This window comes from Helianthus annuus, chromosome 8 (genome assembly GCF_002127325.2).
Source record: "Helianthus annuus cultivar XRQ/B chromosome 8, HanXRQr2.0-SUNRISE, whole genome shotgun sequence".
Lineage (NCBI taxonomy): Eukaryota > Viridiplantae > Streptophyta > Magnoliopsida > Asterales > Asteraceae > Helianthus > Helianthus annuus.
The window spans coordinates 132,253,082-132,280,288 of NC_035440.2; the positions used below are offsets into that span (position 1 = coordinate 132,253,082).

General features: G+C 38.2%; 3 long non-coding RNA genes across 18 annotated transcripts; 1 reads left to right on the plus strand and 2 right to left on the minus strand.

The window, feature by feature from the left end:
- Positions 1-12,959: 12,959 nt before the first annotated feature.
- Positions 12,960-14,793, minus strand: LOC110873741. Its single transcript, XR_002555405.2, has 4 exons — positions 14,705-14,793; positions 14,178-14,631; positions 13,756-13,872; positions 12,960-13,440 (listed from the first exon to the last, which is right to left on the minus strand). It is a non-coding gene; the product is annotated as an uncharacterized LOC110873741 (long non-coding RNA).
- A 181-nt stretch (positions 14,794-14,974) lies between these two features.
- On the minus strand, positions 14,975-18,049 carry LOC110873742. 8 transcript variants are annotated; one of them, XR_004864309.1, is made up of 11 exons: positions 17,727-18,049; positions 17,444-17,626; positions 17,056-17,115; positions 16,500-16,945; positions 16,349-16,417; positions 16,112-16,181; positions 15,885-16,030; positions 15,576-15,711; positions 15,393-15,496; positions 15,243-15,317; positions 14,975-15,153 (listed from the first exon to the last, which is right to left on the minus strand). It is a non-coding gene; the product is annotated as an uncharacterized LOC110873742 (long non-coding RNA). The 8 variants fall into 8 exon arrangements; XR_004864307.1 differs by having other exon boundaries at positions 17,437-17,626; XR_004864308.1 differs by lacking the exons at positions 17,444-17,626; positions 17,727-18,049 and having other exon boundaries at positions 16,500-16,657; positions 16,849-16,945; positions 17,056-17,409.
- A 376-nt stretch (positions 18,050-18,425) lies between these two features.
- Positions 18,426-22,365, plus strand: LOC110873739. Of its 9 annotated transcripts, none has more exons than XR_002555400.2 (9): positions 18,427-18,706; positions 18,825-18,903; positions 19,292-19,507; positions 19,691-19,909; positions 20,000-20,154; positions 20,242-20,399; positions 20,487-20,746; positions 20,826-20,918; positions 21,217-22,365. It is a non-coding gene; the product is annotated as an uncharacterized LOC110873739 (long non-coding RNA). The 9 variants fall into 9 exon arrangements; XR_002555402.2 differs by having other exon boundaries at positions 20,613-20,746; XR_002555403.2 differs by having other exon boundaries at positions 19,292-19,337; positions 19,450-19,507; positions 20,242-20,746.
- Positions 22,366-27,207: the final 4,842 nt, after the last annotated feature.

The following is a 27,207-nucleotide window of genomic DNA, read 5'->3' on the forward strand; positions in this document are numbered from 1 at the left end:
GAGTCTCGGGACCAGAAAACAGAAAATAAAGACGGAAACAGAGGCTGGACACGGCCCCGTGTTCAGTGGACACGACCCCGTGTTCAGGATCTGTATCTGGGCGTTTTAATAAAAGTTACTGGTCTCGTTGAGCACCGGGGCGTGTTCAGTGAGCACGACCCCGTGTTCAGACTCTGTATCTGGGCGTTTAATGAAAAATATGCAGCACGGCCCCGTGTTCAGCGAACACGGCCCCGTGTTCAGCGAACACGGCCCCGTGTTCAGGCTACTGTAAATGCAAACTAAACTAAAATGTAGAAAAATGTGCGTGCGTTTTAAAAAGGTTTTGAAAAATAGATTAGGCCATCGATTTTAAGCTTTCTTAAAATCCTTGTGTCCTCGGCAACGGTACCAAAAACTTGATGCGTGTTAGTGTGTGTATGTTTTAGGTATATATTTTAAGCCCTTTTTACACTTTTTAGCCAAGTTTTAAATTTATAAAACATGATATTTACTAACACTAAACACACATATGGGCAAGTGCACCCATCGTGGGTGTAGTATAGTGTTGGTAAGATACCGAGGTCGTCCAAGAACACAAGAGCTTTTAGTACCGGTTTATCCTCAACCTCTAATCAAATCAAAATGTTAGAAAAAGATTTTTAAACTAAGAAAATAAAACTAACTAAAATGCTGAAAAGTAAAATAAAAGTAAAACAGATAGACAAGATGAATCACTTGGATCCGACTCGTGTGTAGTGTAACCTTTGATTATTTTCGCACTTTTGCACTTGTTTAAGAGATTATCTTAGCTATTGTAGTAGGCCCCTCTTTTGAAGGCGACGTTACCCTTAACCCAGTAGTCTGAGTCAGCAAGGATACAATCCTAAAGGGTCGGATTATTGAAAGAAAATTAATTAAGTTATTAATGCATAATGTGGTAGGCCCCTCTTTTGAAGGCGACGTTACCCTCAGCTAAGTAGTCTGAGTCAGCAGGGATACAGTCCTAAGTAGCTGGGTTAAAGTTTTAATAGTAGTTTAACTTATGAAGGATCAAAGAGTTTGGACCCCTGCCATCCAATACCTTTGGGTATTGAAGGAGGTCCTGTTAGTGCACTACATCTGTTGATTGCGTCTAGGTATCTAGGGCACGTAATACGAGAAAACAGGAGTCTGTATAGGTTTTATATGCTAGGTCCGCTCATAGGGACATTAGGGTTATGGTTCGCTCATTTGTCAATTGTGGTCCGCTTATGTGGACTAAGGTGGTCCGCTCTTATGGTCATGTGACACATAAGCGGACCCAACTGCCTATATATAGGGTTGTTTGAGCGGACCTCATAACGTTGTTGTTGGATTCCACGCCGAAGCTCTGCCGGTGTGACAATCAAGCTGTAAAACGTTTCAAATCAATAAAACAAGCAGTTAGGAGGAAGAACAAGCTATATCTACTTGCATTTCTTATTATTCCGCATCTGAAACGCAAGAGACAACCTCTGAACGACTCGTTCGGGTCAGCAAACGATCCTACAATTGGTATCAGAGCCTGGGAGGAGGTTTTCTGCAGATTGTAGCTGTTTTTCATTGTTTCTTCTTACTTCTACACCTTCTTTTCTCATTTCCGAGAGATTTCACGGTCAAATTTCGTTCAAAAGCTCACAGATTGTGCTTTATCATACAAAAGCAAACCCTTGAAAGTTTCAGGACAAAATACAGCTTAAAAACAGGTCAAATCATGTTAGTTATATGGTTCGTTCGTACTGACGTCATCGAGATCCGCTCTTAGATCCAAGTCTGGTTCGCTCCAGTTTAGTAAGTTGGTTCGCTCATCTGTACCGTTTTTTGCTGGTCCGCTCGAAATTAGAAGTTTGGTCCGCTCCAAACTCATTTCTGGTTCGCTCAAGAGTACACTTCAGGTCCGCTTATCTGTCAAGACAGGTCCGCTCCAAATTATTGTTGGTTCGCTCCAAAGAACACTTTTTGGTTCGCTTATTTGGATCATTCTGGTTCGCTTATAAGGGTTCGCTCCAAAGTTCAGTTCGCTTTTGTGAACATCTGGTTCGCTTATCTGTTCAGTGTTGGTTCGCTGTTCTGTCATCTGTTTGGTTCGCTTATAAGTCAGTACGGATTCAGAATTCTACAACGCTTTTGCTACATCAACTACTCCAGCTGCAATTGCTCAAGCAATGAATTTAGAAAACGAGACGGGAACGACTCAAAAGCCCCTAGATTGATGAGCATTGAAGAGTATTATGGGTGGAAGGATCGGTTTGAAAACTGGGTTCAGGCAAATCATCTCAGATCATGGGAATGCATTTTGAAGAAGTACACATTGCCTCGAACAGATTTGCAAGTTATTAAAGAGATATCCGAATTCACTGATCAAGAAAGAGCGATGTATAGAGCTGAGAAAATGATGATCAGTTTGTTGCAGCAAGCAATAAAGGAAGATATATTCATCTTGTTACAGCACGACAAGACTGCTAAGTCAATATGGGATGCTCTTAGAGTTAAATTCGAGGGAAGTGAAAACATGATCAAGAGCAAGAAAGCTTTATTAAAGAAAGAGTTCGATCTGTTTAGCAGTTTGCCGGGAGAGGATACTAAAAAGCTAATCGAGAGATACTGTCACTTGGTGCGATCGTTATCAATATTGGGAGTTGAAAAAGGTCGTGAGGAATGGGTGGATAAATTGGCTGACGCGTTACCTCAGAAAGAGTGGGGAACGTATTTGATGATTTTAAAGAATACCGGTGTGTATAACGGGCTGACTATTTCACAGTTCATTGAAAAAATAGAAAGTCAGGATCTTGAGCAGCAGAAGATCGCAAGGATGAATAGTCCGAGTGGTCAACAGGATGTGAAGATGTACTACCGGGGTAGTGTTCCAGTCACTGAGTCTGAAAGAAGTCCGAAGATTCAAACTGCGTTCAGTGCTGGTGATTCATCTGAAAAAGCTGATTAGGGTTCGAACAAGAGTAGCAGCGGGTTTTCATCGTTTCCAAATGTAAATCCAAAAGAGACAAACACAAGTTTTCAGTCTCAGGGTACAAAGACCGGAAACGGATATGTGATTCAATGCAACATAGCTCTTAACCTTCCAGAAGGCAAAAGCTTCTCTGAAGACACTGCGAAAGACCACATGGCACTTCTGGGTTCAGTTCTGTTATCCTATGAAGGTCTTGTTGCTGGTCGGATCAGAAAACCTATGCTCACCAAAGAGGATTATGATCAAATAGACGCTGAGAAAATGGAACTCATGGACATTAAATGGTGTCTCGCAAGTGTTCTTCGTCGGGCTGAGAAATTCAAAACCATTACCGGGAGAAATGACTTTCTAGATGCTCATGTTTCAACTTTAGGTTTTGATAAATCTAAAGTTACTTGTTTTCGATGCAGGGAGAAAGGCCATTTCAAACGGGGGTGGAAGGGAAGAGAAGCTAGCGGAGCACAGAATCCATTCGGGAAAGATGATTACTACCGCAAAGCTATCTATCAGCAAGTCGGTCAATCTCAAGAACCACAGACAGCTCATGGGAGAAAGATTGAAGATCCCAAGAGAGCATGTTTGGTAGATTTTAGCTGGAGTAATTACATATCATCTGAAGCCACAGCAGCACGCATTATTGATCAAGATGATGAGAAGCTACCAGAAGGTTTCAGCTGGGATATGTTTGTGGATGAGAAGGGAGAGTTTAAAGCCTTCATTGCCAAGATCGTCCGGGAGCCAGATTTGTTTGCTACTTGGATGAGATCAATTGGAGAGACTGTAAAAAGTGAAGATGAAAAGTCTATGTCATCTGATGAAGGTTCAGATAGTACTGATAAACTTTCAGAAAGATCTGGAAAAATTTCAGAAGGTTCAGATGAAAGTTTATAGAATTCAGATGAAGATGTACAGAATCAGAGTATTTCAGAAAAAGTAGTTGTTTTTGATAGAACACCGACTGTTTCTGATATATCAGATGATGATTCTGATAAATCTGTAAAATTTGATCAATCACCAGATCACAGTAGCAGTGATGATGAGGAAGAGAAACATATAAATGTTGCTAAATCTCATCTTTCTCCTGAAAATTTTCATTTTTATTTTGCAGATCGGATAGAGAAACTAAAGGAGAAAAGAGCTGAGAATGTGAAGGAATCTGAAGGTGATGTTCAAAATGCTGAGAATGTTGCTGAGAAGATTACTGTGATTGAAAAAGAAGAAGAAAAGGTGATCGAAGTAGAAAAGGTGGTTGAAGTTGTCAAAACAATCGAAGTTGAAAAGATTATTGAGGTTGTCAAGCCGTGTGAGAAGTGCTTGGAAGCTTGCAAGGATTGTGCAGCTAAAGACGACATCATAGCTGAGTATGAGAAGAAGAAGGAGCAGTTACTGTTCAACCTCAACTATGTGAAAGAATCTTACGATGTTTTGAATAAAACAGTAACTGGTCTTCAAAAGACAAACTCAGAAAGAGAGCAAGCACTGACGATGTTGAATGCAGTTTTAATGACAAAACAAAAAGCAATAAATTTCTATATCGAAGAGAGTGCTAGGTGGAAGCAAGAGTTGGAGACAGAGAAAATAGAGAATGAGAGAATTAGACGGTTACTGCAAAGTTATTCTAGTTCTGATTATCTCATTGACCGTATTTACCCAACTATTGCAGGTATGGAAGCTTTCAAAGATGAGAAGCTAAAAGAAAAGAAAGACTGTGGTAAGAAATCGACTGTTAGTTATAACAAATGTCCGCCTCCGATTTGGGATGGTTATTCACCTAGGAGACCAAATGAGGAGCAATTGGAAAAAGCAGTCAATATAAAGCTTAAAACCGACACAACTGACGTTTTACCAGATAACATTGATGTCACGTATACCTCGTCCGATACTGATCATGAGTCTGAATTAATAAAAAAGGTGGTCGATCAGGTTTTGGATACTGATGAGGAGTCTGAGTCGAAATCTGGGTCTGGAAAGTCAAAGTCGTCAGTCAACAGTCAAAATTCGTCGGATAAACGGTCTTATAGTAAAGAATTTTTATTGTCAAAGGCAGATTTGAATGATGAAACATTCGAATTTGTGTATACTTTGAATGGTTCGGACAAATTATATTACAATAAAGAGTTCCCAATAATGAGTATTAAAACGGAACTAATAAACAAAACTTTCAAACTAATAGAAATTAATATTCCAAAATTAAAAGTTTTGAAAAGTTTTGAAAAATCTAAAAAATACACTTCTAGAGTTCAGCAACGTTTAAATAAGAAAAAAGGCAACAATTCTGGTTCTGGTTTTCAAAAGAAACCTAACCAGAATCGTAGCTACAAAAAGAAAGGTCTTGGTTTTGTTCCACCAGAAAATGATAAAAATATGAAAAATTCTAAAACAAAATCTGAATTTGTGTCAGGTGGAAGTGCTGAGGAGGAACAGCAGAAACCGTTCTGGAGACAGTCAAACAAGGAGTTTCTTGCTGAGAAAAGGAAGAATGGAGATGATATTTGTTATCAAAGAGAGACTCGAACCTGTTACAGATGCAATGAAGTCGGTCACATTGCATGGAATTGTACAAAGAACGATAACACAAAACAGGGAGTTTCTCAGAAAATGAAAGAGAAAGTTGTTGATGTCGAACCACCAACCAATAGATCTAAAATTTTTGAAAATTCAAAATTTGAGATTGGTGAGTGTTCAAAGAAGAACAAGTATGAGAAGAAAGGAAAAGACAACCAGGTATGGGTTGCGAAGAAAGGTGAAGTGATTGTCGGCAATGAATCTGGTTCCACAAAGCCAGAAGAGCCACAGGTTGAGAAGAAGATTTCAGTGAATGATGAAGAGTTTCCATCATTGAAGTTTGAGGAAGTGAAGAAGAAAGTGGGAAAAACTGAGATTTTGAATCAGTTTTATAAAGAAAAAGATGAATTTGATGTCGAGAAAACATTCAATGGGAATGTTAAAAAGATATTTGGGAAAATGCTTAGTGGGAGAGCAAAGGGGGTTAAAGATTTTTACGCGACTAAAAAGGCAACATACAACCCTACGGCTCAAGAGTTGAAATCCATGATAGTCAAAGGACTATGCCGGAGATCCCAAGTTTATATCGTGGATCAGGAATCGGCATCTTTCTAGTGTTTGAATAGTTTGTTTTGAAAGATTTTGAATAGTGTTTGTATGTTTTTGCAGGTTGAAGGACTACGCCGGAGCTTCCAGGTTGGTAAATGCGAAGCAGGAATCGGCATCCTGATTGGTAAAATGGTGATGTAGACGTAATATTCCTACAAGTGGTATTGTGTGTTTTTACAAGTGGTTATTTTTTGTTTAGAGATTGCTTGATTGCAAATGGTAAATCAGGGACATTAAGTTGTACTTGATTTACTACTTATGGGTAAAAGATAGACAAGATAATGAACCACATCCCCGTTTTTAAAATGATAGACCTATAAGTGGTTTTTATCAACACAAATTCATTTTCCGGAAAAATCATTTTGATTAAAACAAACTTAAGTGTTTTGAAATCTAAAATGAGAAAATGGTTTGTGATAGGGGGAGTTCTGATTGTTTATGCCCAGTGAATGGCGATTTGATGTGATTTGATGTCAAAATCCAAAATCATTTAAAAAAAAAAGAGTTTTGTTTCGAAAAAGAGGAAATGATAGTACATCAGTGGACTATCACGGCATGCTAAAGAAATGTAAAGTCAAAATGTGATAAACAATCTTACTGCGGATGTGTCAGTAGATTTTCACACAATTAGTAAATTGAAACGAGATATAAACCTAAATTCAAACTTGCTTGATTCGTGGGTAACTATTCTTGGATATATGGGTAACCCCCGAAATCTTGTTTGAAAGGTCCCGTATTCTGAGATACTAGGTCTTTATACTCAGTGATATCTGGGGTATTATCCCGGGACTTCTGCTGAATGGAAGTTCTGACCTAGTCCCCGGATAATACTTTCTGCTAAAGCTTTGAAACATAAGCTTCGCCCTCAGCATGCTGATGAAACAATAAAATTGATAGTCGCTGCTGTTGAAATTTAAAAGATCCTCTAAAGGGGACCCACCAAAAGTCGAGCCGTCATCTCTCTGCTGAACGGAAGTTCTGACCTGAGCTCTCACGATTTCGCACCTAACCCCTTTACAGATATTATCTGTGGTATACTCACCTGTAAGACTGAATATTTGGGATTTGGATACGGGAGTAAATTCAAGTGGAGTGATACACAATTAAGTTTAAGTCTCTAAAACATTAATATCGTATCTCGAATCGATTGAAATCTGTGTGAGAATTTAAGTGGACAAACATACTGACAATCTAGGTAAATTGTTGAAAGCTTAAAATGAAATCAAGCTTAACGGTGTTGGTGATAGGTCTCAAAAACTGATATGATCCTCTTGCATGAACTCACAAAAAATATTGTTTGTAAATATTACATTTCTGTATGTTTTTGTTTACTAGTAGTGTCAGGTAATATCTCTCAGAAAATTCAAAAAGTTTTTCAGTGTGTTTTAGCATAAATTTTTTGAAAAAATCAAAAAGATTTTCGACAACTGACATTGGAAAACTGATTTTCAAAATTCCGAGTGCTAAACATGATGAGCAGCATTTGAGGGGGAGTGTTTGTGTAAAACTAAATGTTTTTTCATTAATCTAACCTTTTCATGTGGTTCATCATAGATATTTGAGAGAAAGTTTGACTTAGTGCAATTATATGTTTGTTTAGTGCATATGAGAGTAATCATGTGTTGGTGCACAGTTATGTGAAATATTTGTGAAAGAAATTTATTTCGGGGTTGAGATTGTGCAGGTAGCCAGGTTTCGATTCTTGAAGATCTCTGATGGAAGAGAGCCAAGTTTCGATTTTGGAAATCAATCCTGAAAGAATGAGTAGAGTCAGGTTCTGATCCTGAAGATCATGTCTACCATTGATGCTGATGAACTTAAGGAATCAAGAGATCTGATCAAGAGAATTAGAGTGTTTTAAAACCAGACAACGACCCTGAAGATGTTACTGAAGAACAAAAGAATACCAGTAAATCGAGAGGGAGAGTCTGAAGATTGAAAAAGATAGAAAGCCCAGAGACTGATCTAGACTGAAGATGTGAAGACACAGTTTCGCTGTCAGGGTGTATTGGCGACTCCATCAACATCTGAGGGGGAGTCTGTTAGTGCACTACATCTGTTGATTGCGTCTAGGTATCTAGGATCAGGTCTTATATCGTATTGTATAGCATAGGGCACGTAATACGAGAAAACAGGAGTCTGTATAGGTTTTATATGCTAGGTCCGCTCATAGGGACATTAGGGATATGGTTCGCTCATTTGTTAATTGTGGTCCGCTTATGTGGACTAAGGTGGTCCGCTCTTATGGTCATGTGACACATAAGCGGACCCAACTGCCTATATATAGGGTTGTTTGAGCGGACCTCATAACGTTGTTGTTGGATTCCACGCCGAAGCTCTGCCGGTGTGACGATCGAGCTGTAAAACATTTCAAATCAATAAAACAAGCAGTTAGGAGGAAGAACAAGCTATATCTACTTGCATTTCTTAATATTCCGCACCTGAAACGCAAGAGACAACCTCTGAACGACTCGTTCGGGTCAACAAACGATCCTACAGGTCCTACTAAATTTGACCTAGGTCCTTTGCAGGATCTGTACACTGAACAATGGCAAGACTCTTACCAAACCGTTCTCTTAACCCCCGACCAGGTAGCCAACATACCTCGATATAGACCGTGGAGATATGAATGGCGAAAATCTTTTATTTTATATAGACAGTAAAATAATGCCAAGACACCACGGACAAACGATAAGGAAGAATCACCTTCAACATAAGAAACTAGTAATTAAAGTCATTAATACAAAACCAATTAAAAAGTGCAAAAGATTAAAAATAAAAAGTATTACACTAAACACTTGTCTTCACCAAGTGATGTAAGAGACTTAGGCAAACATGGCCTTTGATTGTCAAGAACTCTTACGATCAATCTTGGATCCCGAGACGACTCACACACTCTATGATGGACAATGGATGATGGTGGTGGATGATGGTGTTGTGATGGTGGTGGGTGGTGGGTGAAGTGTGAGAGAGGTGGTGTGCCAAGGGATGAGTTGCAAGAGCTCCAAACACTCCTATTTATAGGCTGAACAGAAGCTCGGGCACGGCCCCGTGCCCGCTGGGCATGGCCCCGTGTCCATCTGACACTCTCTTTCTTCATTAATTGTAATTCGAAATTACAATAAATGCGCCTGCAGCAAGTTGACCACGACCCCGTGGTGGGCAGTAGAAGCTTCTATAGGTTTGTCTTTTTTGCTGCTTCTTGGGCACGGCCCCGTGCTCGCTGAGCACGGGGCGTGTTCAGTCTTCTGTCTTCTTTGTTTTGCTTGGGAGGATGCTGTCGGGGGGTCGGGCATATCACTTTTGTTCCTTTTCTTGTATTTATGTTAGATTTTGCTGTCTTTTTGCTTCTTTTGTTATTTTGAGCTCATTTAATCCTGAAAATATAAAAGGAAGACAAAAGCACACTTTTTCCAACATTAGTACTAAAAAAGGGTTAGTTTTAAGCCATTATTGATGTAATTTATATATTGCATTTTGTGCACATCAAATACCCCCACACTTGAATCTTTGCTTGTCCTCAAGCAAAACTCTTTATAATGTGGCTTTATTCACTCCCAAATGGAATGGGTAGAAGAGAAGGTTTTCGGGCTTGTCATAGAGTGTCGGGAATTCCAAGATTATTTAGGTTTTGTTTTTATTTATTTACAATCCTATTCGTCAAGATTTATTAAAACGTTTCATAAGATAAATTATTTATTAGGCATAGCATACCTTTTTTAAAATTCCATTTATATACAAGTTCACATACCTCATGGGTGAATCACTCAATACTCGGCCGAAGGTGTATTTTTAGTGAATCACTCGAGAGCGGCATGGAGCTTACTCCTACCATAAGCTTGCCAAGCAATCAATCCTCCTCCTTTTTAACTTTATACCTTTGTAAATATCAAGAGGACTTTTTGGGTGACGGGTTAGGCTTGAGCTAAAGGTGGGTGGTCGGGTTAGTGGTTAGTAAAAATGGCCAAAAGCGTAACAAACATCGGTTTTTTCGAAAGACTTTTTATTTTTCACATTTTTTTATTTTATTTTGATGAACCAATTGTTTCAAACAAAGTTATTTTTGATGAACTTGTTTGTTTGTTTGGTTTCATCAATATATATATATATATATATATATATACTAGTCGTTTACCCGCGCGATGCGGCGGGAAACATATCACTTAGGTTGGTGAGTTTAGGGCTATGTACGGGGATGCAGTTTTCGATGTGGCGTGCGACGACGATGGTGGCAGTGTAGTAGAACGTGAAGGTCGGTTGCGGCCTTCTTCAGCGACGGAGAATCAGGGGTGTGCGGCGATTGGTGGTTTCGTGATGGCGTTTGTTGGTTATTGTGTTACGGCCGGTTACCGGCTTCAGGAGAAAACAAAGAAAATTGTGTGATTCTAGTTATGTTATGAGGGGTTTTAAAGATGTGGGTAAATCAACGGTTTTGAATGATGAATCGTATCATCAGTTACAATGAGGCCTTTGGTAGTGGCGAAGCTTGACGTTTTCGGGAGGGGGGGGGTAACTATGTACATAACATTTAAAAAAGAAAACACTGACATCTGCGTAAAGCTTGAAAATTTTAGAGGTTTGTAAGGTGATTAAGAACATCCAACAATGTACTTATTCGGTTCACGCTTCTATCATTGTAGATGCCATTAAAAAGTTCATCACCAAACCTGGAACCAAAAGAATACGGGTTAGTTCGGTTTATTAAGCTCCTTATGTTTTGTCTGTTTAGCTCCTTATGTTTACAAGTGTCACAGTGTTCCAAAAGAATATGGTTTGTTAAGCTCCTTATGAATCGAAGGAGTTAGCAATGACGCATAAAAGTGTTAATTCGGTCTGTTAAGCTCGTTACGTCCCACACATGTTACACAATACTAATACGTAATAACATTTTTAATAGTCAACTAAAGGGTTCGGGTGTGAGTATACACCTTCCCGCGTCACCGGTTTATAATATGAAACGCACCCAAGTTCCTTGACATAGTTCCTATATGCATAGTTTTTACAGAATGACATAGTTTTAGGTGACATATATAAGACCAATACTGTTTATCAAATAACATAGTTTTAGGAAACACATTTTCATCCATGAACCGTATGTTAAGACATGATTAGCAGTGTCGAGGCAATATATACACAATTATATTAGATTAAAATTTAATTCTCTAAAATTTATATTTCTTTTAAAGGGTGGAGATATAATAGGAAGTTTATTTGGCTAGGAAGGCTAGGAAGTGATCTTGACCATCCATTTACTTAATCAAGGGCTAAGATTAAATCAGGGAAATTGAAAGTAAAAAAAGAGGCGCGTGACTTTTTTCAGGGGCAATCTAGTCAATCCAAGCCAATAGTTTCTCTCTCCTCCAATTCCCCCCATTTTTTAAACGTTAATAACTCTTTCATACGACATTATTTTTTTATAAAAATTGCACCAAAAAAACGAGTGTTTTTTTATCTTTAAAACGAGTATACTATTGCTATATTTTGAAAAAAAAAATTTAAAACCCAGTTGCGTAAAACGCAATAGAAAAAACCCCAGTATCGTAAAACGCAATGAAAAAAAAACCCTAAAAAATGACATTTTTCTAAAACGCAATGCACAAAAAACACAAAGAAATGACTTTTTTGTAAAACGCAATGGCCAGAAAACACATAAAAATGTGTTTTACCTAAAACGCAATGCACCAAAAACACAAAAAAATGACTTATTTGTAAAACGCAATGGCCAGAATACACTTAAAATGTCTGTTTTCTAAAACGCAATGGACTGAAAACACATAAAAAAGTGTTTTACCTAAAACGCAATGCACCAAAAACACAAAGAAATGTCTTATATGTAAAACGCAATGGCCAGAAAACACTTAAAAATGACTCATTCTAAAACGCAATGGACTGAAAACACCTAAAAAATGTGTTTTACCTAAAACACAATGACTAAAAACACTTAAAAATGTGTTTTTTTCTAAAACGCAATAGCTGTCTGTCACTGTGAACTGTCTGTCACTGTGAACTGTCTTATTTCTAAAACGCAATGGACACATAAAACTGTCTGTCACTGTGAACTGTCTGAATTGTCTACGAATTACTGTCTTCGAAATGAGCCAATTTATGGAAATTTAATTTTTCTGATGCGTTTTTAGTACAGCAATTTAATAGAAAAAAAAAATTTCCGAGCTCAACCCCAGCCAGGGGCTCTGCCGGCTGCCGCCCCTGGGACCCCGCTACCGGGGGCTGCCGCCCCCGGACCCCCGCAAAGATCGTAAAACGCAATGACTAAATAAAAAACCCAGATCATGAAAATGAAATTAAAGAATTTCTTACATGGATCGAAGCCGATTTCTTCATCAATTGACGGAATTTGAATGATAGAAACACTTATCAACGCTCGAATCGAACGAATCGAGTGATTATCTCCAAAATCACCGGAAAAAACGAGATTTTTTTATGAAATTAAACTGGGTTTTCTTCAAAAAAAAAGCTGAAGAACACGTTGATCGGGTTCTGAATCATTGATTTGTGATGAAAATCGCACTATAATGTAGTGATTATTGAGATATAAAGTGAAGAAATAGTTGAAGATGGTGGATTTTGAAAATGATGGGTTTTTGAATTTACTGGGTTTTGAAAAAGGAAGAAGAAAGAGTTGGATTGACTAAAATACCCTTTCTCTTTATTTTAAAATTTGCCACATGTCATAATCCTATGGCTTCCTATCCTTCCTAGAGAAAATTAACTTCCTATTTGATCTTTACCCTTCTTTTAAATATTTCAATTCCTTCCAAATGAATTTTCAAACCACAAATTTCAATTCCATCTGCAATACAACACCACAAATGGATGGAAAGCCCTGAAGTAAATGACCGATAAAACAGGTTCCCAATGAGCAAACAAAAGATAATATAACCACTATCTTATACAATTAGTACACAATCCATGATATTACCCAATACCTTGCATCTAGTAAAACGTAAAATAAATATGACACAAATAACCCAACTACTAACCCGGTTAAACCTGTTTCTGACCCGTATCCATGTCCCGAAATTGACCCGTCAAAATCAAATAAGTAATTAGTTAATTCACTAATTGGGGAAAAAAATCAAATGATCACATGGTGAAGATCAAAATGATATATAAGATCATATGCTTGTACAAATCTTATGCATGAACTGCATACTTGATTGTTTTTGATCTATAGATGTCGGATATATCAGTGCAAATGGTTAGGGGAAATGACACATCAGCACCAATGACCGTAAAGTCTCTTGAGTTGTGTCCGGGAGTAATCTGATGTACTCAACTTGCACGCAGATCATAAATCATATCGATCAACTTCCTCTAGCAAAGCTTACGACAAAAACCTACACACGCATGAAGATTATGAACTTGGTATAAGGGGTGTCTTAATTTCTGGCAAAAACATGTAAGTAAAAGCACTGCAACCGTATTGAAAATCTGAAATGGTTACATCTCAAACAATGAACTAATCTGTATAGTTTGACTTCTGAAAGTCAACTTTGTATCTTTAAAATTCAGTTTTGTAATATAGCATTGAGTTCTTTTGATCGATCAGATGTGGGTATTTAAATCACAAAAGAAATGATACCTAAAGGGTTGGCTAAGCGGAGGTCAAATAAACCGCTCATCCAGTTTCATTCTAACCAAATAAATGATACCTGTGTTCCACGCAATAACCTCCACACGTAAGATGTTCCTTTGTTGTTTGCAGCAACCACCAAACTTCCGTCCCACATAACTGTCTGTGATCTAACTGCTGTATCAACCTCTGGCACCTGAGTCAAAGCCATACATCTGTTGATACACACACATATACATATACAGATAGCGAAAGAGAGAGAGATATAGTGACAGGAACCCAGCCTGTTTAGCTGAATGTATTAATGGGTTCAACCCAAAACTGACCCAAAGTCCCAAACCCGTTTAGGCCAAACCCAAGCCCACGTATCGTGTTAAGTTTGATTTGTGTGAGAAATTCACACCCCTAAGCATACACTTGAAAAATGTAACAAGAAAAATACTCATATAATTTTTCAGAAATTAAAACACGACAGTAAAATGACGGAAAATCATCACATACCAGCTCACAGCTGCACGAATTTGCAGTCAAGTCCCATACACGAATATTGCCATTTTGGTCACCGGATATCAACTCAGTCTTCAGAGACAATCACTCAACCGCATTCGAGTCTAGCAACACTGATTTACCCTCGTTCGATGTGGCTAAGTTGCATAACACCAACAACACTCTTCCCGCTAGACCGGTTTCCAACATTGTTAACATAGTTGAAACTGCGCCAAGCTTGACAAGTTTAACTCGGTTACTCTGTACCAACGACAGATGGTACAAAGCGTCATGCCGAGTCCGCTCACTATCCTAATGCAGCGCGTGAAGCAACGGCGGCAGCGCGCCTACAACACCAATAGCCGTCTTATTATCTTCCTCTAGCGCGAGGCTAAACAGCGCGCCTTAATAAAGCAGCAGCTCTTGCTTCACCTAGCATACCCTCCTTTCTTTTATTCGTTTCTCGCGCCTAGAGAAACATAAAAAGGCATAATAGGGTTACAAAAATAGATTAAAAAGGCATAAGTTTAGGGAGCATGTACCTCGGAGCCATTATTGTCCAGCAAATATCCAACAAGATGACCACCACATCATTTACAACTTAGAACGATACCTTGTTAGAGTCCCTGACATTTATTAAAGCTTGTGACTGGATGTTGATATCTTGAACAGACATGATTGGCTCTGGTTTTGAGCCCTTCGCTAAAACCACTCTCTAGAACCGAAAAAGAGACAATAATTCAATATATATTTCATAGATTAATGTGAAAAAAGTATAGCAGATAGTATATTAATGCCGAAGATACAGATCTGCTTCCATGCCTTGATGCATGACCATTTGGTTTGCCAATCTTTGAACCTGTTTTCGATGTTTGTCCAGCTGGGACTGTTCTGGTGTTCTCATGCACTTCTGGAAATGCACCCTGTGTCTTCAATCATTCAAGAACAATTGCCAGCGCGGGACTTGAATATCTCTTACATTCTTCATGACCTACAGTGGATGAGAAAATTGGTTCAAAACGATTATGCGAAAGTAAAACATATGAATATTAAAATTTAAAAGTAAGCTGTTTTACACACCATTTCTGGTCCACAAACTCTGACAATATCCCCAATGCACGCCTCTACTGCTTTAAGAACATCTGCTGATTTATCCTGATAAACGAAAACTACTTAATCTGCTGACTGACAAATGAAACAACGAATATAGTCTTTATAAATAATAAATACCGTCATAGCAACAGCAACTGGTCTCAGTAACTGAATGGCATCAGGGAACTCTGCTAATCCTGTAAGTTACCTCGACAACCAGTCAAAAAGGTCCTTGCGTCCTTCTGCCCCATGTTTAGCATCAGAAATATAATTCTTTTGGTCTCGGGAAATATCTCATGTAGAACAAGAAACAATGCTTACCATCCCCAATGGCAAGAGTCATGTCATCTGTCCTTTTCTTTATCAGTGCCACAATCCCAGCTTTCTGCAATGGAGCAACTCGACAGCAAAGTACCTCAGCACAATTACTCGCTAACTCAAATGGCTGAAATATGAACTACAACTAAAAAATTAGCATTTTAAAAATTAATCTTGAAAAAATGAAAATTTGTGTGTTCATTAACCACCTGCTCTTCAAGCTCAGTGTCGAGGATATACACAAGGCTTGTTTGTTCCATCAATAATCAAAGCAACAAAAGTTATAATACAATAAACCATTAAAAAACTTACAGTCGCTCCTTTTCTGACCGTGAGCTCCCTTTCTCCTCTACCACCATCTACAGCTTCCGATCTAGATCTACAGCTTGTCGGCTAGGGCTTTGTAGGCTCTCCGTTTCTCCCTTATGGTGAATCGCGAAGTGATGGCAGATCTAGATCTACAATTTTGAGAGAGACCTAATTAAATCCATCAACCATAAAACTCAACAACTAAAAATGGAAAAGTAAAAGGTTCTCACCATCTTAACCCTTCTCTTAGGCTTCGCAGCTTCGATTTGCATAACCTTTTTCTGAATCTCCATCATTCCTCTGCAACAGAACAAACAAACACACACAAATTAATAGTCGCACTTGAGCAAAATCAATTGATTGTAACTGTATCATTGTTTTGGGTGATTTAATTGATTACTAAGCTAATTAACTTAAATTGTGAAATTTACAAAAAACTAACAGGTTTAAGGATTTTGGAAACTTACAACTGCTTGTTTAACGGTAGCATTCTAAGCACTTATGGTGAAGTTAGAGCTTTCAATGGCCTTCATACTCTGCACCAAGAGAATCGCCAGAATCGCCTGTTTAATAACCATGTGGACCAACTCCAAAAATAAAGAGCTTTAGGGACCAAACCTTATCCTGCCAATCAATTTCTCTGCAAGAACTCTGATATAACGTGTGGCTTGGAGCTCTCTTATCCTCTTCACAGCTCAAACCTTATCCTGCCAATCAATTTCTCTACCAAGCAAGAACAAAACAAACATGTATTCACTTATTAATGTCTTCAGTACCTACAAACAAGCATCAAATAAGAAACTGATAATTTTTTGTTACCACGAGTAACACACTAATTATTAATTGCAATCATAATTGTTGGGGAAACGGTGTTTATAATTATACTCGCCATGGCTCCTTTTATCGTGTTACCAAACTCGTCCACCTTGCCACCTCTAAAGAGAAAGTTAAACCCAAAGCAATCTACCTCTGTGTTTTGAAATGAGAGTCTCCAATCATATGCAGCCACATTCATATTTTTCTCCTCACCAAAGCAACAGTGACACAAACTTGCGAAATTATTTCTACAAACAAGATGCAAAAACCAACCATAAGAACAAAAAAAGATCAATTGATTAGGGTGTGCAACTCTCACAAAAGCCAGTCCAGGACACATAAACCTAGAGAAACAAACCTGAGATTATATTTAAAGATCTGAATTTTTATGCCTCAACCATAGCCTTGACCATGAAACCTGCAAGGGGAGGGCCATGAAGACAACCAGCAGATTCACCATTTTCATAAACACAATATGAATAAAGACAAAAAAAATAGCAATCGTGTGACGTCGTTACTCAATTTTCACACATATTAACTCAAATCAAACAACAAACGGCAGATATATACAAATCAAAATAATTTCAGGACACCCTAAGATCTATCCGGATAAACCTACCTCTACAAAGCAAAAAAAGACCTGAAAACCTCCTTCTAACATCATCCAACCACAACAAAACAGTAACAACAACTTCTACAAATAAAAATAAAAATTAAATCGATTTAGATCCAGATAAACCTTCTACCACAAAGCAGACTGCAGAAGCAGTCAGATGAAATGTGAAACTGTAGAAGCAGTCATATCTGAACGCAAACCCATCAGATTTGAATGTAAAAGACTCAGATCTGAATGTAAAACTACTTAATGTAGCTAGAAATCTCAGATCTGCAAAGTATTGTCATCTTCATCTTCCTCACTTCATCTTCATCTACACCAAACCAACCGAAAATGTCAAAACTGACCTAAGCTGACGAAAGCAAGAACTGGAACAGAAACAGGGAAGAAAAGAACCAACAAAGGAGAAGTACCTGGTTAACTCGTTCTGAGATTTGTGTATACAGTTTGAGTCCTCTTCTCTGTTTGCGAGAGAGAGTGAGAAGGAGAACGAAGGAAGAGATGAGGGTTGAAGATGAGGGTTGATGATGGGGGTTGAACCCTAGATCAGCAGGAACGATGTTCTTCTTCATTGATTTCTGAATACAGAAAGAGAAAGACAGAGAAAATCTAGATCTAGGTTTTTGGGAATTTGAGAGAGGGAGAAATGGGTTTGAAATTTGAAAGGTGATTTAGGGTTTTGTTTATCCCGCCAGCTTGTGTTGAAAAGGTGTTAAAAGAACTTTCAACACATTTGTGCTTAAAATGCTTGTACAATGTGCTTGAAATGCTTGTACAATGGCAAATGACCATTTCTATCCTTCTTATATGCTTATTAAAGTAGTATAGATATATATATATATATATATCTATACTACTTTATAATACATATTAGAAGGACTTCTTAAAGTCCATAAAAATTTCCTTAAAACACCTTTAATGCACAATGTACAAGTTTTTAAGCACAAACAAACACATTTATAACCTCACTTTCCAATAATACCCTTACTAACTCAAACAAAAACACATTGATAATGATCCTACCGTCCATCACTTCACACGGATCATGATCAAACCATCCATTACTCTTCACACGGATCATGATCCCCAATTCACTTTTGAAAGCTGTACTTGTCTACTCGCCAGATCAAAAGCTTCCAAAACATTTCCCCCAAATTTCTCTATCTGCATTTTCAAATTTCTCTCAACTTTTCCTCTCATCTGCGTTCTCTCCTGAGTGGTGTAGATGAATCGAAGATAACAATCAAAGGGAAGATGACGATCGACGTTAAATTGAAGGTTCAGTAGGTCTGGCCGGTCTTTCGTCACCCTTGGAGAGTTGTTCATCTCTCTTGGTCGTGTTTTGGCCATCCGAGAAGCAGTGGTCTATTAGCCTTCAATGGGTGCTGAAGAGGTAAGTTTTTTGTCTAATTTAGTTCAGATGATGTCGATTTTAGACTGGATTGAAACATGCAAATGATTTGGGTGTTTTATAGTTACGATTGAGTCTAATCTTATACAAGTTTGAACAGTTCTAGGGCTTGATGGTGCTTTTGTAGAGAAACTGACTAGCAATATGTGGAAAACGACACCAATCTGTGTTTTTGGGTGGTTAGTGATCCATATTTTATATTTTAATAATTATGCTAATTTAAGTGTTTTGTTATGGGAATGATACATTTATGAATCTGAATTAAACTACGAAACCTTTATAGTTTGTATCTCAGTAGATTGTAACTGGAGTTTACTGATTACTGGTATTGTGTTCTTTCTTTTATGAGCATCTTACATTTGACAATCTTAATGACTTATATGGATTAAATTTGGTGAGATCGTGCGATAGCTTACAAAATGATGTTGCTTTAGGTTTTTTTAAGTTAGGAAAAAGCTTGGATTTAAAAAAAAAATTGTTTTTAATTTCGTTTGGAGCTTTTCAAGAACTGTGTTCTTTAAACAGTTTATAGTTGACCCTAATTTGTGTTCCAATGCATCTTACTAGGTGTTTTGATGCTACAAAAAGCAGAATTTTGAGACCTTAAGAAGCTGTACGTTTTTTGCGAATCTTTATTATAACTATTTATATCGAGAAATTAAAGATTACAAGTAAAGGTCAACTACCGACATCTATTTTGAAATCACGGGCTGCGAATTTTCTAGAATGTGCTCGTGTTGTGATACCGTGCAAGACGGAGTTGTAGCTGACCCTGGTAATACTGTAAGTGAAAAACTCATTTTTAGACGTTGCAGTTTCATTTCTTTTATCAACAAACGAGTTGACATGGGCTACGTTTAATCTTTTACGGGTCAAGTGGTTAAGCTAAAAGATTTAACTAAAAAGGAAACAAGTCTGATAGGATTAGCGGATTCGATGTTTTTATGTTTATAATATTTTTGACAGAAAATGAGGTCAGTGAGGTGAGTGATCTGCCAGCATTTCGTGAGTATTCTGTTGAACAACTAAGAACGGCTACATCTGGATTTTCTATCGAAAATATTGTGTCTTGAACATGGAGAAAAAGCCCCTAATGTGGTCTACAAAGGGAAGTTGGCAAATCAAAGAAGAATTGTTGTCAAACGGTTTAATAGATCTGCTTGGCCTGATGCTAGGCAGTTTCTGGTATATACGTTACATATAAGTATTCTTTTCTACGCGAATGTTTATATTCATATAAATATATCGTATAATGATATTTATGTATTATAACAGGAAGAAGCAAGAGCGGTTGGCCAGCTTCGAAACCCTAGATTAGCTAATCTGCTTGGCTGCTGTTGCGAAGGTGATGAAAGATTACTTGTTGCTGAATTTATGCCACATGAGACTCTTGCAAAACACCTATTTCACTATAAGTTAGTGACACTGAGGTTTTTTTTTTTTTTTTCAGAAATTTAATTAATAAACATTTTCGAAGTTGAGGTTTTTATATAACTTGTTTATATATGCATATGCAGGTGCCATCTCATGTATTAATGGGCATCACACAAGGCGGGTCGGCTATGCCTTTGACTGCACTTGGAGAAGCCTATTTTTCATGCCTTGATACAACCTCCTAAACCATGTTATCCAAAGTTCTGGATTGTCATTGTGATATTAATGGTTTTATTCACATGTAAACTACCGGATCTGATTAAGCTTAATGGCATTAATATTATCTTAATCTTTAACAAAAGTTATGATGTTTGCTTCTGGTTTCTAGGGTGTGAAGAAAAAAAGAAGAGTAAAACTGAAAAATACTTGAATTGGCAGTTGGTCAATGAGACTAAACCTATATGAGTAGGTTAAAATACTTTAAATAATAATCGTACTCACTTATTTGTTTCAGAGTTTGTTAATTAGATGATTAAAATACCGACGAGGAATCCAAAGGAAGTTGAAAAAGATCAATAAAATGAATTCTACAAGAAGGCATTCAACGAGTTTCATGATCCTCTTGCATACGTTCACTTCACAACTAAGGTATTTACCATTTTAGTTTGTTTTCAACAAACTGCATATTACATACTAGCTTGTGTTTTATTGATTATAGTTTGTGCAGGGTAAAGTGGGATTTAGAAGTGTAATCTACATCCCTTGAATGGTACCAAAGAACAATGAGGATGTAGTAAATCCTAAGACAGAATATACATTTGTACGTGAAACATGTATTCAATTCAGATGATTTTGATGGCGAACTGATAAATTCTCTCATTTATTTTACGTTCAAAAATTTTTGTTACGTTCAAAAATTTTCTTTAAGTCATAATAATTAAAAAAGTTGCCTCAAAAGTCAAATTAAGAATGTCTATGAAACGCTAATTGATCTGATGATGCCAGTCAATTTGACATTAAATGAAAAGACGATTATCAGTTTTAGAAAAATATCTATGGAATTTATTAGAAAAATAACTATGGAATTAGAATTCCTGAACACTGGTTATTTATTGCAGACGAAAGCCCATCTTTGGTCCACTGTGTTGTTTATGCTGGGGCAGGGTGGTTCCCACTGTTTAATTGGCTCCGAGGTTTGTTTAAGAGTATTGGACCGGGTTTGTGGGATGGCCGTCAACTAGAATGAGTATGGCAGTTGTTTTTTTAGCTTCGTGTTTGTTGGTTTGCCCATGGATTCCCCGTGATTGGATTCCGGTTATGCCATCCCGAATTTGGCCCCCGTTGTCTGGTGTGAATATTACTGTTTTATTGCTGCTGGGGACAGGTTTAAAGCTGGTGTTCAGGTGCGGGAACTGGTACAGTTGGGTGTGTGGTGAGTTTCGAAGCTCGGCTTTATGCCTATCTATGAAGTCCCACACTAAACAATTTTGGCCTGCTGTGTTATGGGCCAAAACCGTGGCCCAAATGTCTCTCCAAGGCCCTGGTTTAGCGCTGGGTAGAAAGGCCCAAAGTATGGTTTTACAGCTGCAATGGAAGGCCCAATTCTGGGTTTTAAAGCTGCTAAGTAAGGCCCAATATGGTATTTTTTGGTGTTTCGTGAAGGCCCAGGTTTGGGTGTTGTGGATTATAATTGGGCTCAGAAGCAGACATGTTGTGATGACATTGAAGACCTGTTACATGGACCTTTTGACTGCCACATTGGACTCAAGCGTCGGGCTTTATAGCTGTTTTTTGGGCCTCGGGTTTATGGGTTTTTTGAAGGCCCAAATTGGGTTGGATATATGTTGGTGTAGCGGTTTGGATAGGCTCGCTGGAGGTTCTCTTTGGGCCGTTGGGAGCCCCTATTTGGCCCGGGTTATTCACTGTTGGCACTGGTTAGCTACAAACCATGGTGCAATGTGGAAAAACGGTTATCCGCAAGCTGAAAGCCGGGAGATATGGATATATAAAATGGAGTTTGGATATTTATAGATGCAACTATATCTTATACTATTGTGGTATTCCTTGATGTAGTTCGCCTTGTTTTGATAGGCACTTTTGTAAAGGTTTTTACCAACTTTGGTTAAGTTGCATTGTTAGCGTCATTTTTTGTTACGCTAGGTTTTTTTGTATGCCTAAACTGAGGTTGGATGATTTCTTATTTTTGGTCCCCGAAGTATGTTTTGGGGATGATACGGGGGTATCCCCTTTTCCTCTAATTTTTCCTCTGATTTTTTCATTGGTTTTATGTTATGTTTGCCGGGCTTTGCCCTTTATCCAAAAAAAAAAAAAAGGTCAAAAAATAAGACACAAACCCAATTCATTTTGCAACAAAAGCTATCTTTACATCAAAGTAGTTTTATGCATCACGTGATTTAGAATTATGTCCATTGAACATGAGAAATAGATTATTAAAAGAAATATATGAATGAATTGGTGGGTTATTTTAAGAGAGGTTCATTGTTGTCTCACTTAAATAATAGAAGTGACAAGTAAAATTTTATTGTCCCACATCGATGAGAAAACCAAAACAAAGTAAAAATGATATTATGATGAAACCTTGTGCTTTTTGGCCCTAATTAATTAAGAAGGGGTAAGTTAAGTATTTTTTTTGGTTTAAAATCGTAGTGAAAAGTGTATATGTTTAAAAATGAGTCTTTAGTTTTTTTTTTTTTTTTTGTCTAATTTGAAATAAAATTTGTAGATGTTTAACAAGAAGTGGTTAAAGGAACCGAACTAGCCTCATTAGCCACTTAACAAAAACTGATCTAGCATCACTAACTGGTAACGATCTAGCCGCACTATCCAATAAATCAAAACCGATCTAGCCTCACTAACTGCTAACGATCTAGCCTACTAACTAACTGATTAAGAAGAAACCAATAATAGATTAAGAAGAAAACATTATAGGGATGAGTGTGGAACTGGTACCGAAAATACCAGTACTAAAAATCGCCCGACTCATCACAAATTGTCAACGACCATAACACAATGAAATAATTGTCGTAGCTCATGTACCATAATAATGAATGCGTTCGTGGGCCACTTCAGAATCATCACAAATTGGATAAAGTTGATAGACCATACCAAAATCCATTACTAGAAATGAGATGCACTTCACAAAACATGATTTTTTTCACTCCATACATTGACCACATTTCTAAACCAATTTGGGTGTGTTTACCTCAAAAAAATGCATCATATCTAGCCAAACAAAAACCAACGCAAGAGGAAAGATGAGATTCACGACAATATAAAAGTGTATTCTCTAATTTATGTTCGGGTGGCTTCGAATTTAGGCTTGGTTTCGAGTTTCAAGTAAACGAGTATCCTATTGTAAATCACCACTCCCGCCGCATCGCGCGGGTAAATGGCTAGTATATATATATATATATATATATATATATATATATATATATATATATATATATATATATATATATATATATATATATATATATATATATATATATTAGGAAGAGTCATTAGAAAACCGAATGTTGTTACTAAAATAAAGGTTAAAAATAAAAAGGTTTAGGTGGGTAAAAAAAAGAGATGGTTTTGGGTTAAGAAATGAAAAGGTTTAGGCTCAAAGGGGTTAACTAGGGGGATTTTGGGTAGGTTGTAAAAAAAATGAAAAATCATGGTGTAGAAAGAAAAAAAATGGGTTAGTCCTAATGCCTCCATCATTTACTTACTCGGGTTTAAGTTGGTAAGGACCGGGAATGTATTGTTGTGGCAAGTTCTAGAGTCGTACGAACCAAGCGGCTATTCACACAAGAAACGAAAAATGAGCATTTAGTGTAAAGATATGTATTTGTATGCTCGTTAAAGGCTCAAAACTCACTTTTGTGGGACAGGGTTTTTTTTTATGTGATCAAGTATATATAATCAAATTTTAACTAAGTTTGTCATGCCTTTTCGTAATTTTCTTATGTTGGTTCTTTTTATCACGACGCTATCGGTTGTAAACTTGTAAAAATATAACCTTGTTAGAACTTGAATTCCCAACTTAAACTTAGACAAGTAAAAAAATGAAAATTTTGAAAAAAACAATTGGGGTGATTAGCGGTTCCAATGGAGTTTTTTGTAAGGTTTGTTATTAGGACTTGCAAGATTCAAGGTTTTAGCATCCCCCCACACTTAAATTACACATTGTCCTCAATGTGTCCCAAAAATAAGTTTTTAGGTTGATTGAATGTGTAAAATGGTGTTTAAAAGCAATATACTTGGGTTGGTAGCTAGTAAGCTAGATATTCCGTACTCAATAGAGCTAGCTAATGGGAAGCTAGTAGAACCGAATGAAGTCATTAGAGGTTGCGTGATAGAACTGGGAGAGCATGAGTTTACGCTTGATCTTCTGCCAATCGAGTTGGGAAGCTTTGACGTGGTAGTCGGAATGGATTGGTTGTCAAGCAACCGAGCAGAGATTGTGTGTCACGAGAAGATCATTCGCATTCCAATGGTGAATGGAGAAACGATTGTGGTGCATGGAGATAAGCACGATACGCCCCTAAGGATCATCAGTTGTTTGAAAGCTCGAAGATGTTTGCGGAAAGGATGTGTTGCCTTCTTGGCACACGTTGTGGACAAGGAAGCCGCTGAGCCAAAGTTGGAAGACATCCCAGTTGTGAAGGAATATCCTGAAGTCTTCCCCGAAGACTTGCCAGGATTGCCGCCGCCACGACAAGTCGAATTCCACATTGACTTAGTTCCAGGCGTCGCGCCTGTAGCTAAGGCACCATATCGACTTGCACCCTCAGAAATGCAGGAGTTGTCGACACAACTTCAGGAGCTTTTGGCTAAGGGATTTATCAGACCAAGCTTCTCGCCTTGGGGAGCTCCAGTGTTGTTTGTTAAGAAGAAGGACGGTAGTTTCCGCATGTGTATCGACTACCGCGAGCTGAACAAGTTGACCATTAAGAACCGGTATCCTTTGCCAAGGATTGATGACGTGTTTGATCAACTACAAGGTTCGAGTTTTTACTCCAAGATCGATCTTCGATCAGGATATTACCAGTTGAGAATTCAAGAGGAGAGTATTCCAAAGACTGCCTTCAGAACTCGATATGGATATTACGAGTTCCTGGTTATGCCGTTTGGTTTGACAAACGCGCCAGTAGTGTTTATGGATTTGATGAATAGAGTCTGCAAGCCATATCTCGATAAATTTGTGATCGTGTTTATCGACGATATTTTGATTTATTCAAAGACAAAGGAAGAGCACGAACAACATCTAAGAGCTATTTTAGATCTGCTTAAGAAAGAGAAATTACACGCATAGTTCTCGAAGTGCGAGTTCTGGTTGTGCGAGGTTCAGTTCCTTGGTCACGTGGTTAACGAACATGGAATTCATGTGGATCCCACAAAGATCGAGGCGATCAAGAATTGGGAGACTCCGAAGACGCCAACCGAGATCCGTCAGTTCCTAGGTTTGGTAGGGTATTATCGCAGATTTATTGAGGATTTTTTGAAAATCGCTCAACCTTTGACCTCCCTCACCCAAAAGGACAAGAAGTACAAATGGGGAGATAAACAAGAAGAAGCTTTTCAGTTGTTAAAGAACAAGCTTTGCGATGCACCGATTTTGTCCCTACCCGAAGGCACCGACGACTTCGTGGTATATTGTGATGCCTCGCGTCAAGGTTTAGGTTGCGTGCTGATGCAGCGACAGAAGGTTATAGCCTATGCTTTGCGCCAGTTGAAGGTTCATGAGAAAAATTACACCACGCATGATTTGGAATTAGGCGCAGTGGTGTTTGCATTAAAGATCTGGAGACATTATTTGTATGGCACCCGATGCACGATCTTTATAGGTCACAAGAGCTTACAACATATATTCGATCAGAAGGAGCTTAATATGAGACAGCGCCGATGGGTGGAGCTGTTGAACGATTATGATTGTGAAATCAAGTACCACCCAGGGAAGGCAAATGTCGTAGCAGACGCCTTGAGTCGGAAAGAAAGAATTAAGCCCATAAGGGTTAGGGCATTGGAAATGATCATTCAGACAGACCTCTCATTGCGCATTCGTGCCGCGCAGAGAGAAGCTTTTAAGGAAAAGAATCTTGAGGACAAATATCTCTGTGGGATGGAGAAGCAGTTGATACCCAATGAGGAAGGAACATTGTGTTTCATGGGAAGAATTTGGGTTCCCCTCTTTGGTGGTCTTAGAGAAGTAATTTTCGATGAAGCTCACAAGTCAAGGTACTCGATCCATCCAGGATCGGAAAAGATGTACCAAGATTTAAAGGATTTCTACTATTGGCCGAGACTAAAAGGTGATGTTGCAACGTATGTTGGCAAATGCTTGACTTGTGCCAAGGTAAAGGCCGAATATCAGAAGCCTTCAAGTCTTCTGCAACAACCTGAAATACCCATGTGGAAATGGGAGCAGATTTCAATGGATTTTATAACGAAGTTACCAAAGATACCCTGAGGTCATGATACGATTTGGGTAATCGTAGACCGTCTGACGAAATCTGCGCACTTTCTACCGATCAGGGAAGAAGATAACACAAGTAAGCTAGCTGAGCTATACCTCAGAGAGATAGTTGCACGACATGGAGTGCCTCTCTCGATTATTTCTAACAGAGACGGAAGATTTGTATCAAGGATTTGGCAATCCTTCCAAGAAGCGTTTGGGTCTCAGTTGAATCTGAGTACTGCATTTCACCCTCAGACTGATGGCCAGAGCGAACGAACGATTCAAACGCTAGAAGACATGCTGCGAGCTTGCGTAATGGACTTGGGTGGCAGTTGGGACACCCATCTACGTTTGGTAGAATTCTCGTACAACAACAGTTACCATGCAAGCATTCAAGCCGCACCGTTTGAAGCTTTCTACGGACGCAAGTGTCGATCACCGTTATGCTGGCAGATGTGGGTGATAGACAGCTTGTTGGTCCCGAATTGGTTCAAGAGACGACATACAAGATTATACAGATCCGAGAGCGCATCAAGGCGGCTCGTGATCGACAAAAGAGCTATGCGGACCAGAGAAGGAAACCTTTGGAGTTTCAAGTGGGAGATATGGTTTTATTAAAGGTCTCACCCTGGAAGGGTGTAGC